At 37.1% G+C, this 19,309-nt stretch overlaps 1 pseudogene across 1 annotated transcript; it reads right to left on the reverse strand.

Moving 5' to 3' along the window:
• Positions 1-17,665: 17,665 nt before the first annotated feature.
• On the reverse strand, positions 17,666-18,801 carry LOC309861266 (olfactory receptor 2L5-like; annotated as a pseudogene). Its single transcript has 2 exons — positions 18,612-18,801; positions 17,666-18,413 (listed from the first exon to the last, which is right to left on the reverse strand). The product of its transcript is annotated as an olfactory receptor 2L5-like (transcript).
• Between the last annotated feature and the right edge of the window lie 508 nt (positions 18,802-19,309).

Genomic DNA, 19,309 nt, shown 5'->3' on the forward strand with positions numbered 1-19,309 from the left:
TTCTTTAGTTTCTTTAGTAACTGTTCTGTAGTTCCTCAAGTACAGATCATTTACCTCTTTGATTAGAATTATTCCCAGTATCTTATGGTTCTTGGTGCTATACTAAATAGAATCCATTCTTTAATTTCCCTTTCTATATTTTCACTGTTATTGTATAAGAAAGCAACTTATTTCTGTAGATTGATTTTGTACCCTATTACATTACTGAATTGCTGTATGAGTTATGGTAGTTTCGGGGTGGAGTCCTTTGGGTTTGCCATATAAAGTACCATGTCATCTGTGAAGAGAGAGTCTGACTTATTTTTTTGCCAATTTGAATATCTTTTATGTCTTTTTGTTGTCTGATTGCTGTTGCTAAGATTTGTAGTACTATGCCGAACAACAGTAGTGAGAGGGGGCATCCTTGTGTTTCTTATCTCAAAAGGAAGACTGTGAGCCTTTCCCCACTGAGAATGATATTCTCTGGGGGTTTTTTAGATAGCTTTTATGAAGTTTAGGAATGTTCCCTCTATTCTTATACTTTGAAGAGTTTTAATCAGGAACAGATACTGTATCTTGTCAAATGCTTTTTCTGCATCAATTGATAGGACCAGTCCATTCTTCTCTTTTCTCTGATTGATTTGTCCTATCACATTGATTGATTTGTGAATGTTGAACCATGCTTGCATCCCAGGTAGATGCTCATGGTGGATAATCTTTATAATATACTGATGGATCCTATAAGTTAGGATCTTGTTGAAAATCTTGGCACCCTTTTCATCAGGGATATTGGTCTGAAATTCTCTTTTTTGATGGGGTCTTTGCCTGGTTTGGGGATCAGGGAAATGTTGGCTTCATAGAAAGAGTCTGGATATTTTTTCTTCTGTTTTTATTTTTTCCAACAGCTTCAGGAGAATAGGTATTATTTCTTCTCTGAATGTTTGATAGAATTTCCCAGAGAATCTGTCTGGTCCTGGCCTCCGATTTTGTGGAAGGATTTTGATCACTGCTTCAATCTTGTTACTAGCTATTGGTCTATTCAGGTTATCAGTTTCTTCCTGATTCAGTTTTGGAAGTTTATAGGTTTCCAGGAAGGCATCCATTTCTTTTAGGTTGCTCAATATTGGCATATAGCTGTTGGAAATAATTTCTGATGATTGTTTCTGTATCCTTGGTGTTAGTTGTGATCTCTCGCCATAATTTTATTAATTTGGGTCATCTTTTTTTTTTTTCTTTTACATTAGTTTGGCCAATGGTTTATCAATCTTACTGATTCTTTGAAAGAACCAGCTTTTAGTTTCATTAATGTGCTCTGCTATATCTCTACTTTCTAACTCATTGTTCTCTGCTGTAATTTTAAATATTTCCCTATTTATGCATGTGGTTCATTTAATTTGGTGTGGAGAAAGTTGGTGTATTCGTGATTTTTCAATTTTTTTGAGGGAAGCTTGGATGGCTATGTATTTTCCCCTTAGGACCACCTTTCCTGGATCACATAGGTTTGGGACCAAGATGTCTTCATACTCACCAGTTTCCATCAATTGTTTAAGTTCTTCTTTGATTTCCTGGTTGATCAAAATTCTTGAGCAGGATGGTCTTTAACTCCCAAGTTTTTGAATTTCTTCCAAACTTTTTCTTGTGGTTGAGTTCCAGTTTCAAAGCATTGTAGTCTGATAATATGCAGGGAATAATCTCAATCTTTTGTGTATCAGTTAAGCCCTGATTTGTGACCAAGTATATGGTCTAATCTGAAGAAAGTTCCATTTGCACTCGAGTAGAATGATTATTCTGTTCTTCTAGTGTGGACTGTTCTGTATATACCTACGAGGTCCAATCACACAGCTTTTAATCAATGATCACAATTACTTATTTTGTTATGTGTTTATATGTTTATTATTTTGTAATTTTTATTCAACTATAGTTAACACCAGTGTTTTGATAGTTGAAATTATCCCATATAGTGATTCAGACTTTGTTTCATTCTCAGTTCCCATCAAGATATGTGTACTCTTAATTTCTTACACCTATGTCACCCATCCCCCCAACCACCATTCCTCTATATCTATCATTTTTTTCCTAGACTTGTTTTTTTGTCTCACTTTTTCCTTTTTACCTTATTCATGTAACTTGTTTCTTAAATTTCACTTATTACTGAAATCACATGGTATTAGTCTTTCTCTGACTGAATTATATTGCTTAGACTCCTGCTTGCTTGCCTAATTGAATTATTCATTGTTGTTGTTGTTGTTGTTGTTGAGTCATGTACAATCTTTGTATATTACTGACAATAACCATTTTTCAGATATTTCATTTGCAATTACCTTCTTCTATTTAGTAGGCTTTTAGTTTACTTGATGGATTCCTTCATGTGCCACTTTGTGTTTTGATATAATCCCAGTGCTTCACTTTTGCATTTGTTTCCTTTGCCTCAAGACATATCTAGAAAAATGTTACTGTGGCCAATATCCAAGAAATTCCTGCTGATGCTTTCACTTAGGAATTTTATGATTTCAGACCCCATCAGAGTACAGGTGTTTCACCTCCATGGCTAAGTTTATTCCTGTTATTATATGATTTTTGGTGCAATTTAAATGGGGTGATTTTCTTAATTTCTCTCTCTTCTGCTTTATTATTAGTGTATAGAAATACAATGTATTTTTGTGCTGTTATTTTGTTTCTTGCCAAATATCAGAATTTTTTTTATCAGTTCTAGTGGCTTTTTGATGAAGTCCTTATGGATTTTAATATAGAGAATCATTTCCTTTGTAAAAGTACAGTTCCACTCCTTCCATATCAATTTGGATGTACTTTATTCCTTTTTCTTGTGTGGCTATGGCTAAGACTTCAAGTCCTATGTTGAGTAAAAGCACTGAGTGTGGACATCTTTGTTTCTTCCAGAACATAGGTGAAAAGCATTCATCCACTCTTCCCCCACTGGAGTATGATTTAGCTGTGTTTCTTATCAAATATGGCCTTCATTAGAAAGTGTTGCTTCCCTGAGAACTATTTTATTGAGGTTTCTTATCATGAATGGATGTTGTACTTTACCAAATGCTTTTGTGCATCTATTGAAATGATCACTTGTTTTTTATCCTTTCTCTTATTAATGTAATTCATACATTCATTGCTTTGAAACTATTGTCTGCCTTCCCCCCCAAAATCCAAGTTGATCATGGTTTTTTGGATGTGGATTTTTACAATTTGTTATGTTTTTTTTATACTAAAGTTTTATCAGATTTTAATTTGCATTTATCTTCTCCCATTCCATATGTTGCATTTTAGTTTTCATTTTTATCTTTTATTTATTTATTTTTTAAACATTTTTAAAATTTTTTTTTCAATTTATTTATTTTCAGAAAAACAGTGTTCATTATTTTTTCACCACATCCAGTGCTCCATGCAATCTGTGCCCTCTATAATAACCACCACCTGGTACCCCAACCTCCCACCCCCCGCCACTTCAAACCCCTCAGATTGTTTTTCAGAGTCTGTAGTCTCTCATGATTTACCTCCCCTTCCAATTTACCCCAACTCCCTTCTCCTCTCTAACACCCCTTGACCTCCATGATATTTGTTATGCTCCACAAATAAGTGAAACCATATGATAATTGACTCTCTCTGCTTGACTTTTTTCACTCAGCATAATCTCTTCCAGTCCCGTCCATGTTGCTACAAAAGTTGGGTATTATTACTTTCTGATGGAGGCATAATACTCCATAGTGTATATGGACCACATCTCCCTTATCCATTCATCCGTTGAAGGGCATCTTGGTTCTTTCCATAGTTTGGCCACCGTGGCCATTGCTGCTATAAACATTGGGATAGACATGGCCCTTCTTTTCAGGACATCTGTATCTTTGGGGTACATACCCAGGAGTGCAGTTGCCAGGTCATAGGGAAGTTCTATTTTTCTTTCTTTTTTTTTTTTAAGATTTCATTTATTTACTTGTCAGAGAGAGAGAGTGAGCACATGCAGGTGAAGCAGAGGAAAGCAGGCTCTCCGATGAGCAAGGAGCCTGATGTGGGACTCGATCCCAGGACCCTGCGATCATGACCTGAGCTGAAGGCAGACACTTAGCCCACTGAGCCACCCAGGTGTCCCGGGAAGTTCTATTTTTAATTTCTTGAGGAATCTCCACACTGTTCTGCAAAGAGGCTGCACCAACTTGCATTCCCACCAACAGTGGAAGAGGGTTCCCCTTTCTCCACATCGTCTCCAACACATGCTGTTTCCTGTCTTGCTAATTTTGGCCATTCTAACTGGTGTAAGGTAATATCTCAATGTGGTTTTAATTTGAATCTCCCTGAGGGCTAATGATGATGAACATTTTTTCATGTGTCTGATAGCCATTTGTATGTCTTTATTGGAGAAGTGTCTGTCCATATCTTCTGCCCATTTTTTTTTTTTATATGATTGTCTGTTTTGTGTGTGTTGAGTTTGAGGAGTTCATTATAGATCCTGGATATCAACCTTTTCTCTGTACTTTCATTTGTAAATATCTTCTCCCATTCCGTGAACAAATAATCCTAAAATTTGTATGGAATCAGAAGAGACCCCGAATCGCTAAGGAAATGTTGAAAAACAAAAATAAAACTGGGTGCATGACGTTACCTGATTTCAAGCTTTACTACAAAGCTGTGATCACCAAGACAGCATGGTACTGGCATAAAAACAGACACACATCGACCAGTGGAACAGAGTAGAGAGCCCAGGTATGGACCCTCAACTCTATAGTCAAATAATCTTCGAAAAAAAGGGAAAAAATATACAGTGGAAAAAAGACAGTTTCTTCAATAAATGGTGCTGGGAAAACTGGGCAGCTATATGTAGAAGAATGAAACTCGACTATTCCCTTACACTGTACACAATGATAAACTCAAAATGGATAAAAGACTTCAATGTGAGACAGGAATCCATCAGAATCCTAGAGGAGAACATAGGCAGTAATCTCTTCCGTATCAGCCACAGCAACTTCTTTCAAGATTTGTCTCCAAAGTCAAAGGAAACAAAGGCGAAGATGAACTTTTGGGACTTCCTCAAGATCAAAAGCTTCTGCACAGCAAAGGAAACCGTCAAGAAAACCAAAAGGCAACCCACGGAATGGGAGAAGATATTTGCAAATGACAGTACTTTTTTTTTTTAAGATTTTATTTATTCATTTGGTTGACAGAGATTAAAAGTAGGCAGAGAGACAGGCAGAGATAGAGGAGGAAGCAGGCTCCCTACTGAGCAGAGAGCCCGATGTGGGGCTCGATCCCAGGACCCTGAGATCCTGACCTGAGTCGAAGGCAGAAGCTTTAACACACTGGTGCCCCAAGCCTTTTAGTTTTCTTGATTTTTTTTCCTTTACTGTGCAGAAATTTTGTTTTGATAAAGTCCCAAAGTTTATTTTTGCTTTTGTTTTCCTTGTTTTAGGAGGCATATCTAGTAAGAAGTTTCTACTGCTAATGTCAAGGTGGTTACTCCCTGAGTTCTCCTCTAGAATTTTAATGGTTTCCTGTCTCACATCTATGTCTTTAATATATTTTGAATTTATTTTTGTATATGTTGCACAAAAGTCACCCAGTACCATTCTTTCTCATTTTGCTTTCCAGTTTTCCCGATACCATTGAAATGGTTTTCTTCTTTTTCCACTGGATATATTTACTGCTTTGTGAAATACTATTTGAGCATATACTTATGGGTTCATCTCTGGGTTTGTTATTCTGTTCTATAGATCCATGTATCTGTTTTTGTACCATTACCATACTCTGTTCTTCAGTATTGCCTTGCAATATAACTTGAATCTTGCAATTGTAATGCCTCCAGCTTTGATTTGATTTGATTTGATTTTAAAATTTGCTGTAGCTATTTCATTTCTTTTGTAGTCCCACAAATCTTAAAGTTTCTTCATCTAGGTCTATGAAAAAAGTTACTGGTATTTTGATAGGGCTTGCCTTAAATGTATGGGTTGCTTTTGGTAGTATAGACATTTTACTTTATTTTTAGAATCCATACTCATGGGATGTCTTTTCATTTCTTTGCATCATCTTTAATTTCTTTTTTTTTTTTAATTTTTTATTTTTTAAAACATATATTTTTATCCCCAGGGGTACAGGTCTGTGAATCACCAGGTTTACACACTTCACAGTACTCACCAAAGCACATACCCTCCCCAATGTCCATAATCCCACCCTCTTCTCCCAAACCCCCTCCCCCCAGCAACCCTCAGTTTGTTTTGTGAGATTAAGAGTCACTTATGGTTTGTCTCCCTACCAATCCCATCTTGTTTCATTTATTCTTCTCCTACCCACTTAAGCCTCCATGTTGCATCACCACTTCCTCATATCAGGGAGATCATATGATAGTTGTCTTTCTCTGCTTGACTTATTTCGCTAAGCATGATTCGCTCAAGTTCCATCCATGTTGTCGCAAATGGCAAGATTTCATTTCTTTTGATGGCTGCATAGTATTCCATTGTGTATATATACCACATCTTCTTGATCCATTCATCTGTTGATGGACATCTAGGTTCTTTCCATAGTTTGGCTATTGTGGACATTGCTGCTATAAACATTCGGGTGCATGTGCCCCTTTGGATCACTACATTTGTATCTTTAGGGTAAATACCCAATAGTGCAATTGCTGGGTCATAGGGCAGTTCTATTTTCAACATTCTGAGGAACCTCCATGCTGTTTTCCAGAGTGGCTGCACCAGCTTGCATTCCCACCAAAAATGTAGGAGGGTTCCCCTTTCTCCACATCCTCGCCAGCATCTGTCATTTCCTGACTTGTTGATTTTAGCCATTCTGACTGGTGTGAGGTGGTATCTCATTGTGGTTTTGATTTGTATTTCCCAGATGCCGAGTGATATGGAGCACTTTTTCATGTGTCTGTTGGCCATCTGGATGTCTTCTTTGCAGAACTGTCTGTTCATGTCCTCTGCCCATTTCTTGATTGGATTATTTGTTCTTTGGGTGTTGAGTTTGCTAAGTTCTTTATAGATTCTGGACACTAGTCCTTTATCTGATATGTCGTTTGCAAATATCTTCTCCCATTCTGTCAGTTGTCTTTTGATTTTGTTAACTGTTTCCTTTGCTGTGCAAAAGCTTTTGATCTTGATGAAATCCCAATAGTTCATTTTTTCCCTTGCTTCCCTTGCCTTTTGCGTTGTTCCTAGGAAGATGTTGCTGCGGCAGAGGTCGAAGAGGTTGCTGCCTGTGTTCTCCTCAAGGATTTTGATGGATTCCTTTCGCACATTGAGGTCCTTCATCCATTTTGAGTCTATTTTTGTGTGTGGTGTAAGGAAATGGTCCAATTTCATTTTTCTGCATGTGGCTGTCCAATTTTCCAGCACCATTTATTGAAGAGGCTGTCTTTTTTCCATTGGACATTCTTTCCTGCTTTGTCGAAGATGAGTTGACCATAGATTTGAGGGTCTATTTCTGGGCTCTCTATTCTGTTTCATTGATCTATGTGTCTGTTTTTGTGCCAGTACCATGCTGTCTTGATGATGACAGCTTTGTAATAGAGCTTGAAGTCCGGAATTGTGATGCCACCAACGTTGGCTTTCTTTTGCAATATCCCTTTGGCTATTCGAGGTCTTTTCTGGTTCCATATAAATTTTAGCATTATTTGTTCCATTTCTTTGAAAAAGATGGATGGTACTTTGATAGGAATTACATTAAATGGTAGATTGCTTTAGGTAGCATAGACATTTTCACAATATTTATTCTTCCAATCCAGGAGCATGGAACATTTTTCCATTTCTTTGTGTCTTCCTCAATTTCTTTCATGAGTACTTTATAGTTTTCTGAGTATAGATTCTGTGTCTCTTTGGTTAGGTTTATTCCTAGGTATCTTATGGTTTTGGATGCAATTGTAAATGGGATTGACTCCTTAATATCTCTTTCTTCTGTCTTGCTGTTGGTGTAGAGAAATGCAACTGATTTCTGTGCATTGATTTTATATCCTGACACTTTACTGAATTCCTGTAAGTTCTAGCAGTTTTGGAGTGGAGTCTTTTGGGTTTTCCACATATAGTATCATATCATCTGCGAAGAGTGATAATTTGACTTTTTCTTTGCCGATTTGGATGCCTTTAATTTCCTTTTGTTGTCTGATTGCTGAGGGTATGACCTCTAGTACTATGTTGAATAGCAGTGGTGATAATGGACATCCCTGCCGTGTTCCTGACCTTAGTGGAAAAGCTTTCAGTTTTTCTCCATTGAGAATGATATTTGCGGTGGGTTTTTCATAGATGGCTTTGATGATATTGAGGTATGTGCCCTCTATCCCTACACTTTGAAGAGTTTTGATCAGGAAGGGATGCTGTACTTTGTCAAATGCTTTTTCAGCATCTATTGAGAGTACATATGGTTCTTGTTCTTTCTTTTATTGATGTGTTGTATCACATTGACTGATTTGCAGATGTTGAACCAACCTTGCAGCCCTGGAATAAATCCCACTTGGTCGTGGTGAATAATCATTTTAATGTACTGTTGAATCCTATTGGCTAGTATTTTTTGAGTATTTTCGCATCTGTGTTCATCAAGGATATTGGTCTATAGCTCTCTTTTTTGGTGGGATCCTTGTCTGGTTTTGGGATCAAGGTGATGCTGGCCTCATAAAATGAGTTTGGAAGTTTTCCATCCATTTCTATTTTTTGGAACAGTTTCAGGAGAATAGGAATTAGTTCTTATTTAAATGTTTGGTAGAATTCCACCGGGAAGCCGTCTGGCCCTGGGCTTTTGTTTGTTTGGAAATTTTTAATGACTGTTTCAATCTCCTTACTGGTTATGGGTCTGTTCAGGCTTTCTATTTCTTCCTGGTTCAGTTGTGGTAGTTTATATGTTTCTAGGAATGCATCCATTTCTTCCAGATTGTCAAATTTATTGGCGTAGAGTTGCTCATAGTATGTTCTTATAATAGTTTGTATTTCTTTGGTGTTAGTTGTGATCTCTCCTCTTTCATTCATGATTTTATTTATTTGGGTCCTTTCTCTTTTCTTTTTGATAAGTCGGGCCAGGGGTTTATCAATTTTATTAATTCTTTCAAAGAACCAGCTCCTAGTTTCGTTGATTTGTTCTACTGTTTTTTTGGTTTCTATTTCATTGATTTCTGCTCTGATCTTTATGATTTCTCTTCTCCTGCTGGGCTTAGGGTTTCTTTCTTGTTCTTTCTCCAGCTCCTTTAGGTGTAGGGTTAGGTTGTGTACCTGAGACCTTTCTTGTTTCTTGAGAAAGGCTTGTACCGCTATATATTTTCCTCTCAGGACTGCCTTTGTTGTGTCCCAAGATTTTGAACCGTTGTATTTTCATTATCATTTTTTTCCATGATTTTTTTCAATTCTTCTTTAATTTCCCGGTTGATCCATTCATTCTTTAGAAGGATACTGTTTAGTCTCCATGTATTTGGGTTCTTTCCAAACTTCTTTTTGTGGTTGAGTTCTAGCTTTAGAGCATTGTGGTCTGAAAATATGCAGGGAATGATCCCAATCTTTTAATACCGGTTGAGTCCTGATTTAGGATCGAGGATGTGATCTATTCTGGAGAATGTTCCATGTGCACTAGAGAAGAATGTGTATTCTGTTGCTTTGGGATGAAATGTTCTGAATATATCTGTGATGTCCATCTGGTCCAGTGTGTCGTTTAAGGCCTTTATTTCCTTGCTGATCTTTTGCTTGGATGATCTGTCCATTTCAGTGAGGGGAGTGTTAAAGTCCCCTACTATTATTGTATTATTGTTGATGTGTTTCTTTGATTTTGTTATTAATTGGTTTATATAGTTGGCTGCTCCCACGTTGGGGGCATAGATATTTAAAATTGTTAAATCTTCTTTTTGGACAGACCCTTTGAGTATGATATAGTGTCCTTCCTCATCTCTTATTATAGTCTTTGGCTTAAAATCTAATTGATCTGATATAAGGATTGCCACTCCTGCTTTCTTCTGATGTCCATTAGCATGGTAAATTCTTTTCCACCAACTCACTTTAAATCCAGAGGTGTCTTCGGGCTTAAAATGAGTTTCTTGGAGGCAACATATAGATAGGTTTTGTTTTTTTATCCATTCTGATACCCTGTGTGTTTTGACAGGGGCATTTAGCCCATTCACATTCAGGGTAACTATTGAGAGATATGAATTTAGTGCCATTGTATTGCCTGTAAGGTGACTGTTACTGTATATGGTCTCTCTTCCTTTCTGATCTACCACTTGTAGGCTCTCTCTTTGCTTAAAGGACCCCTTTCAATATTTCCTGTAGAGCTGGTTTGGTATTTGCAAATTCTTTCAGTTTTTGTTTTCCTGGAAGCTTTTAATCTCTCCTTCTATTTTCAATGAATACTATATCCTAGCTGGATATAGTATTCTTGGCTGCATGTTTTACTCGTTTAGTGCTCTAAAAATATCATGTTTAATTTCTTTCATCAATATTGTATGGTTCTCAGAGTATGACTTCAGCCTCATTGGTTAAATTTGTTGTTGTTTTGTTTTGGCTGACCTGTCCTTCATGTCAGGTGTCTGCAGTGTCTCTACTTGCCTGATGTGGGCAGGTTTTGGTCTGAGACCTAGATTATGAGGAGTTTCAACTAGTTTGCTCTTATCTGCCTATAAAATGAAACCTGACACCAGTTGCACCAGCTCCAATGTCCTGTAGAACTCTGTGGTGAAGATACATGATGTGGGCAGTGTTATTGTGTTAGTTTTCTGGGGAGGGGGCCACCATGATAGGACTGGGACAAGCATGAATGATGGACAGTCCCCCAGAGCACAGGGAGTGGGGCTTTGTGTAGGCAAGTTACATAGCAAGGATTGGGGTTGTGCTGCTTCCTACAAATCTCTCTGTTTATACTGGAACAGCAGTGGAGGAAATGGTACCAGCCAGGTCCTTTGCTCCCAGAGAAGTGTCTCCATGAGTGCTTCTTCTCAGATATGCATTCTAAGAAAAATGAATAATCTTCCTTTTGTGTGCCCCAGGCATTCTTCAGATAATTGTTTCCATGCTGCTTCCCATGGGTTGTTTGCATGCCTTCTTTTCAGGAAGACTCCAATCTTCATCCCAACCAAGACCCCTGACCTTTAAAACTCCATGATATGAGATCCACTGGTTACAAGACTTCAGGATATTCAGCCCTTCTTATATTATAAGCCAAAAGCCTTGGGAAACTTTATTCTTGTGAGTTACACTGTGCGCTCCTCTATCACCTTTCTCCATGATCACAGCTTCCTCTCCTCTTCAGCACCCACCATCCATTTCTCCACTAAACCATGACTCTGCAATTCCTTCCTTTTTCAATGAGGTCTTTCCTCTACTTTTAGTTGTGGAGTTTGGTCTCTCAGTATTCAAACCTATTTCTTGAGCATCTGAGATGATTTAATACTTATCTTGTGTTCGTGAGGCAAAGCAAAGGTAGGATCCTCCTACTCTATTGCCATCTTCCACTTTTGCTGTACTTTTCTGATCCTTCTATCCATTTTTCTTTCTTTCACAATTTTTTTGTTTTCTTTAGTGATATACTTAAATTTATTCCTCTTTATTTTTGGCATATATATTACTGGTTTTTGATATGTGGTTACTGTTTTGTTTATATATAACTTCATCTGCATATAGCAGTCTATATGAAGGTAAGATTGCTTAAGTTAATCCATTCTTTGCTCTCCTTCCATCCACCATGCTATAATTTACATACTTTTTTTTTGTGAGTTCTTTGGCTGATTTTTTTTGAAATCTAATTATTTTTAGTGATTTGTGCTTCCTACTTATCTTACTCTTAATTATGGTCTCTCTATTCCATGCAATGAGTCTTTTCACATCTCTTGTAGGGTTGGTTTAGTGGCCATACGTTCCTTTAAAATTTTATGTCTGGGAATTATTTATTTCTCCTTGTATTCCAAATGATATCCTTGGTGGATGAATATAGTATTTTAGGCCACACTTTGTTTTTCCTTTCAGCACTGTGAATATATCCTATCATTTTCTTCTGGCAAGCATTTTTTTTTTCTGATTAAAAAGAAAATCAGCTGATAACTTGATAAGGTATCCCTTGTATGTCACTATTTTCTTTTTTCTCACTGCTTTGTAATTCTCTATTTATCACTATTTTGTACCTTTTTAATAGTTAGTGTCCTGGTATGGACTTTATTGAGTTGATTTTCTTAAAGCTTCTCTGGGTCTCCTGGATCTGAAATTATTTTTCCTTCCCCTTTTTAGGAAGTTGTCAGGTTTATTTCTTCAAATACTTTTTATGTTCTCCTTTTCTCTATCTTCTCCTTCTGAGATCCCTATACACAGATATTATTGCACTTGATGGTATTAGTGAGTTCCCCAAGTCTATTCTCATTCTGTATTATTTTTTTCTTATCTTCTCAGCTTGATTACTCTGTATTATTTTGTCCTCCAGTTTACTGATTCATTCTGTTTTCCCTTGCTTGTTGTTTAATCTACCTAGTACATTTCAAATTTCAGTTATTATGCTCTTTATCTCTAACTAGTTCTATTTTTTTTTCTGTTTTCTATCTCTTTGTTAAGTGTCTACTTAATTCCTCTACTTTTCTGGTAAAATCCCATGAGTATCTTTATGCTCATTACTGTATATTCCTTATTACTTTTAATGTTTTTTATTTATTATTTCTCTATCTATCTATCTATTTATTTACTTTGACAAAGGCATAATAAGAGAGGGAACACAAGCATGGGGAGTGGAAGGAGATGAACAGGCTTCCCATGGAGCAGAGAGCCTGATGCCTGGATCAACCCCAGGGCCCCAAGATCATGATTTGAGCTGAAAGTGGACAAAATGACTGAACCACTCAGGCACCCTTAGATTCCTTATTAGGCATGTTGCTTACCTTTGTTTCATTTTATTCTCTTTCTGTCTCTGTTCTGGTTTTTAGTTGTGTTATATATATTTGTCTCATTCTGTCTAACTCTCTGTGGCTGCTCCTCTGTGTTAAGAAAGCCATCTAGGTCTCCTGTTTTTAAAAGTAGTGGTCTTATGAACAAGAGGTCTTGTAATGTCCTGTAGTGCAGTGATCCCTGTTCACAAGTGCCTGGTGCTTCAAGTGTGTCTCCTGTGTGTCTATGTTATATGCATCTGATGTTGTGGCTGAGCTACATTTTTTTCAGTTCAGTTTTCAGCAGTGGCTCTATTTCCTTTTGTAGACACTGCTTTGTTCCACTGTTGTTAGTGTCTAAGAGTGAGCCCTCCTTGGGCTTGAAATGAGATATACCAAATATTTTACAGAGATGCAGTAGCACCAAACTGCAGGGCACTTTACTTGCATTGTCCCGAGAAGCTTTCACCAGTGGGTGGGCACAGAAGTCAAACCAACTATATACAACCATACTTCTATGAGGAATGAATCCAACTAGCATGTGTCATTTTCTTTTCCTTTCCCTAGGGCAGGAGTTACTTTAGAGTTGTGATGGCACCTGTCATGGTTGCTTAGCACAGCCAGGCTTGTGGCAACACTATGGATGGACTCCAGCCTAGAATGTATTATAGGAGACAATAGATTCACAGATTGTGTGGGACAAATGTGTGGTGTTGGCAATCATTGTGTTTAGATCCTCTATAAGAGGGGACCACCAGCTGGAGAGAGATAGCCCAGGAAAGGTGGAGAAGGAAGATGCACAGAGTGCATGTAGGGGCACTGCAGCAGTGTTAGGAGGTCAGGTAGAAGATGAAAAATCTGATTTCCTGTATAAGATTTTTTTTTTCTGGGTGTGGGTTAAGGAAATGACAACTTCAACATTTTTTTTAATTATTATTACTGTTGTTGCTGTTGTTGTTCTTGGGTTTTTTTTGTTTGTTTGTTTTTTGTTTTTTTTTTTTTTGGTTTGTGTGTGTGTGTGTGTGTGTGTGTTTCCTGGAGAAATCTCCCAAGGATGTCTGATCCTTCAGAACATGCTTTAAGATGATTAAATTAATATATCTTCCATATGCTACAAGTGTTTTGCAGACTATTTCTTCTGTGCTGTATCTTTTTATGTATCTGTTGTGCTGTCTCTTCAAGGGCTGAGAATTAGCTTCTTCTCACACTACTTGCTCTCCCAGAGCTAACCCCACTGTATCTTAATGTTCCATGTTTACGTCCTGCTGGTTGTTGAGAACTCACAAAATATAGATCTTTTAGTTTTCAGAGTCAAATGTTATGGGGGATTTGTGTTTCCTGTGTGGCCTGCCCAGTGTATGGGCCCTTTTCTCTCCCTTCTCAGTGTCATGAGTGTTCCTAACTCACACAGAGAGTCTTGTAGGACTGATCAGCTCCCAAAAGCATCTTTGCTCCTCCTTCTTTATTTGATGTGGTCTTTTCTCTACAGTTAGTTGTGGGGTTTGTTCTGGCAATATTTGGGACATTTTCTGGACTATTTAAACTGATGTAAGTGTTCTCTAATTATATCCAGGGGGACAAGTGAGCTTAGGGTCCTCCTACTCCACCATTTTTCCTGAAATCCTCAATTACTAATTTTGAAAAAAAAAAAAAAAAACTCAAGTTCTATTTCAATAGGGAGGTGTAGAAAGACTCTGAACACACCTCCTCCCGTCCAAATCAAAACTACACCCATATAAAGAACAATTCCTACTGAATAACTGAGGACTGAGTGAATAGCATCTACACTTCAAAAAATAGAAAGACCACATACAAAATGGAAAGGGAGATGGAGTCTTGAAAACAAAAGGACCCGCCTACCCCACGAATGTTGTGAAGCACAGTGGGTCGGGATAGTGCTAAGGGACCTTGAACAGATTTGTATGTCCTGAGGAACAGGGAAAAAAAAAAAAACAAAAAAAACAAAACCACACACAACTTAAAAGTACAAACAAAATGTAAAGTGATTTGGAGCCATAAAGGAAATGATTGTAAAAGAATTATTGAAATTTTTTCAGTCTAGAAAGGTGCTTTTATTAAAGAATAGGTTCAGGACCCATGGGCAAAAATAGTTACACTTGTGATTGTGAGAATTGACTGATTATATATATTTGTTAGTTTGATTTAAAGATAAGTAAGTCTCTAAGGAACTTGTGTGTGTTCAAAGTGAGAATTACAAGGCCTTGGAGGTCTGGCTATTGTCAAGACAAGGTTACCCTTCACTATGTAATGAATACCTAAAGGAAATAAAATCCATACATTGAAGAATATGTACACTATTATGACTATTATATCATTATTCACAGTATATAAGATGTGAACAACCTAAGAAAAAAGGAATGCATATAGGAAATATGGAATATATAAGAGCCCTGAAAAAGGTAATTCTTCCATTTGTAACAACATATAAGATACTGGAAGACATTATGCTAAGTGAATAAGCCACATACAGAAATACAAACCATGTCCAGTTACACTGGGGAGTGGTATATAAAATGGTCAAACTTATGGAAGCAGAAAGTTAAATGACAGTTGTCAATGGCTGATGGGAAAGGTGGGAAAGGGAAATATGGAAAGATTGGGGTCAAAGACTATAAAATCTCCATTATGCAAGGTGAATAAGTTCTGAAGATTTCATGTACAGGAATGTGAATATTGTTAATGATACATGCTGTATTACACACTTGAAATTTTCCATTAGAAATATTTTATTTATTATTTATGATTTATTTGTTAGAGAGGGAAAAAGCATGTGTGTGAGAGTGGGGGGGGGGAGAGATGGACGGGAGAGGGAATCTTAACCAGGCACCATACTCAGTTCACAGTCCAATGCCAAGACTTGATCTTCAAACCCTGTAATCATTACCTGAGCCAAAATCAAGAGTCTGTCATTTAACCAATTGAGCCACCCAGGCACCCCATTTTTTTAAAAAACTTAATACAAGTTTTAAAAAAGATAAACCAATTTGTATATTTTGAAATGTATATTTTTTAATTAAATTTATTTATTTTCAGCATAACAGTATTCATTATTTTTTCACCACACTCAGTGCTCCATGCAATCCATGCCCTCTATAATACCCATGAAATGTGTATTTCTTATATGTCCATCACAGGGATAGACTATGAAAAAAAAAATACTGAGAAATCTTGATTTAACAGGACTCCTGTTTCAACACAAAGTTTAGAAAACATTGACAACCTTGTTTTCAGAGGAGCCCATCAGATGATTTTTGAGCTGTGAATGGTGTGAGTCATAAAAATCATTCTTAGGGGGCACCTGGGTGGCTCAGTGGTTTAAATTCTCTGCCTTCAGCTCAGATCATGATCCATGAGTCCTGGCATCAAGCCCCGCATTGGGTTCTCTGCTCAGCAGGGAGCCTGCTTCCCTCCCTCTTTCTATGCCTGCCTCTCTGCCTACTTGTGATCTCTGTCAAATAAATAAATAAAATCTTTTAAAAATCATTCTTAGGCACAAGATGGATATTGATTTTGGTTGTGAAGTCTCCAGACATCATTGTGCCAGCATTTCTGGAGAGTCTGAAAGTCTTTCACCCTTTTAAATATAATTTTTGGCTTAAGTTTTTTTATTTTTTTAAGATTTTATTTGTTTATTTGACAGACAGAGATCACAAATAGGCAGAGAGGCAGGCAGAAAGAGGGTGGGGAAGCAGGATCCTGTTGAGCAGAGAGCCTGATGTGGGGCTTGATTCCAGGACTCTGGAATCATGACCTGAGCCGAAGGCAGAGGCTTTAAACCACTGAGCCACCTAGGTGTATCTTGGCTTAAGTTTTGCTGAATTTACTTGTGTTAAGAGATCACATCAATCACTGAACAGTCAAGAAATCTCTAAAAGCTCACTTAGTTTTAGTATTAAGAAATCGAAATTCATAGTATATCTTCTAACATGTGGCTCTTCTATTTGGGGGGGATACCATTTTTTCCCCAATTCTAATATAGCAGGTATCCATTATTGTAATGCTTTAGCTAATATAGGCTTTCTTACATGTTTATTCTACCTTCCTTATTCACATCTTACCTCATAAAATAAAGAGTATAGTAGAGTTATTCTATAAACAGTGATGACCATTCATCCATCATGTTCAAGTGTAGTGCTAAGCTAATAATATGCACTCAACAGTATGCAAATCCCATGAATACTTTTAGAAAATTTTTCTCATTCTCCCATAGTTCATGCTAAGTGAATAAGCCCCCAATAATAATTTTTTTTATCTTGATAATGTAGACCTGTGATAAACTGCTATTGTAGGACTTGTCGAGTTACATCCAGGGCCCTGTTCTTAAAATATATAAACTTATATTTCCTTTTTAATGGTATGAAAACATCTAATTCTATGCAGACCTGTTTTGCTAATCTCTATGTCTATCATTTCTGAAAAATAGGAAAGCAAAAAATCACTATTCACTAAGTACAAACTATAATAGAAATCAAACCGAAATAAACCTGATTATGTCATAACATATATTGTTCTTTCCCCCTATTTTATTTGGAGTTATTCTAAGCATATTAGAACTTATTATAATGAATAATACCATCAAGTTGGAATTTTTTCATTATCATTTCAGCTAATTAATAAAATCTTATTGCATACAAATCAAGGCAAAGTATATCCTACTCACATTTATTGAAAAATTACCAGAAAGAAAACAAAAACAGTGATTGAATATATAAAGTACTTTGCCAAATCTCAATTATTTAAATTTTCTAGATTAATGTAATCCCTGTCTTCAACCCTGGAATGAAATTGTTATTAATGAATGTCAAAGGTGAAACTGATGTACTACTAAGGCCACCAGAATAATGAGAACTTTGTCTACATTTCTACAGAGCAGAACTTTTGAATCACTCTTCTTGGGCCCCCTATCACCTCCTTGTTTCTCAGGTTGTAGATTATGGGGTTGAGTAATGGAGTCAGGATCGTGTAGAAGACAGCCAGGACCTTGTCCTGTGTCAGAGATCAGAAGGATCTTGGACATAGATAAGTGTAAACAAAGGGTGCATAGTAGAAAGTTACCACAGTGAGGTGGCTGCTGCAGATAGAATAGGACTTCTTTCTCCCTTCTGCTGAGAGCATGTGGCAGATTGCAAGGAAAACACCACCATAGGAACATGCAATGCTAATGAAAGGAAATTCAAGGAAGAGGGTGGTACTCAGAAACCCTGTGTACTCATAGACCCAGGTGTCCAGGAAAGCCAGAGTCAACATCACAAGGAATATCACAAAAGAAATGGTTGATGGATCTGGAACTATAATAAGAGATTCTGAAGGCATATAAAGTGTGGGCACAGGAGTTGAGTGAAACCATGATCCAAGATCCTGTTATCATCAGCACACACACTCTTGTGCTCATACAGATAGGATAGTGAAGAGGAAAGTAAATAGCCACATAATGATCATAGGCCATAGAGGCCAATATTAATCCTTCTGCACTAGCTAAAGTCAAAAAGAAGAAGCTCTGAACCCCGTACCCAGTGAATGAGATATACTTGTTTCCAAAGACATAATTGAAAGTCATTTTGGGGACAACAGTGGAGATGTAGCTCAGGTATGTGAGTGACAGCTAAGTAGAAAATACATGGAGGTTGCCTGGGTGGCTCAGTGGGTTATGCCTCTGCCTTTGACTCAACTCATGATCTCAGGGTCCTGGGATGGAGCCCTGCATCCTGCTCTCTGCTCAGCAGAGAGCTTTCTTCACCCGTCACTCTCTGCCTGCCTCTCTGCCTACTTATGATCTCTCTCTCTGTCAAATAAATAAATAAAGTCTTAAAAACAAATACATGGGTGTGTGGAGATGGGTGTCCAGTAGGATGAGGATGATCATGGACAGTTTGGCAAACAGAGAAAATAAGGAATAAGTACACTGAAAACGAAAAGAAACAGGCCAATTCTTGAATATGAAACAACCCTAATGATAGGAAATCAGTTAATGTTTGGTTGCAATTGTCCATTTTCTATTGCTTTTCCTGAATAAAGAGAAAAAAAGCATCTGTATTAAATAAAGAAATGTGATGTTTTTATCACTTTTTTCAAGTTATTATAGTCCATTTATGAAGTTTTCATAAAATACCTACTTCCTTAAAGATATAGTCAACGTTTCTTATTTTGAGAAATAAGTTATGTTGTTTCTCAAAGTTACAAGTTGAGGAGGTAAGCATTTGCATTCAATATCTATTACATAGAATAAATGACATAAAAAAAGAAAACAAAATTACCTGATAATGAATTGAATAATTTTATGCTGCTTATAAAATCACATATCAAAAAAATATATATTTTTAGGTGCCTGGATGGCTCAGTTGTTTAAAGCCTCTGCCTCAAGCTCAGGTCATGATCCCAGGGTCCTGGGATTGAGCCCTGCATTGGGCTCTCTGCTTAGAAAAGAGCCTGCTTCCTCCTTTCTTTCTCTGCCTGCCACTCTGCCTATTTCTGATCTCTGTCTGTCAAGTAAATAAATAA

This window comes from Mustela nivalis (assembly GCF_964662115.1).
Source record: "Mustela nivalis genome assembly, chromosome: 3".
NCBI lineage: Eukaryota > Metazoa > Chordata > Mammalia > Carnivora > Mustelidae > Mustela > Mustela nivalis.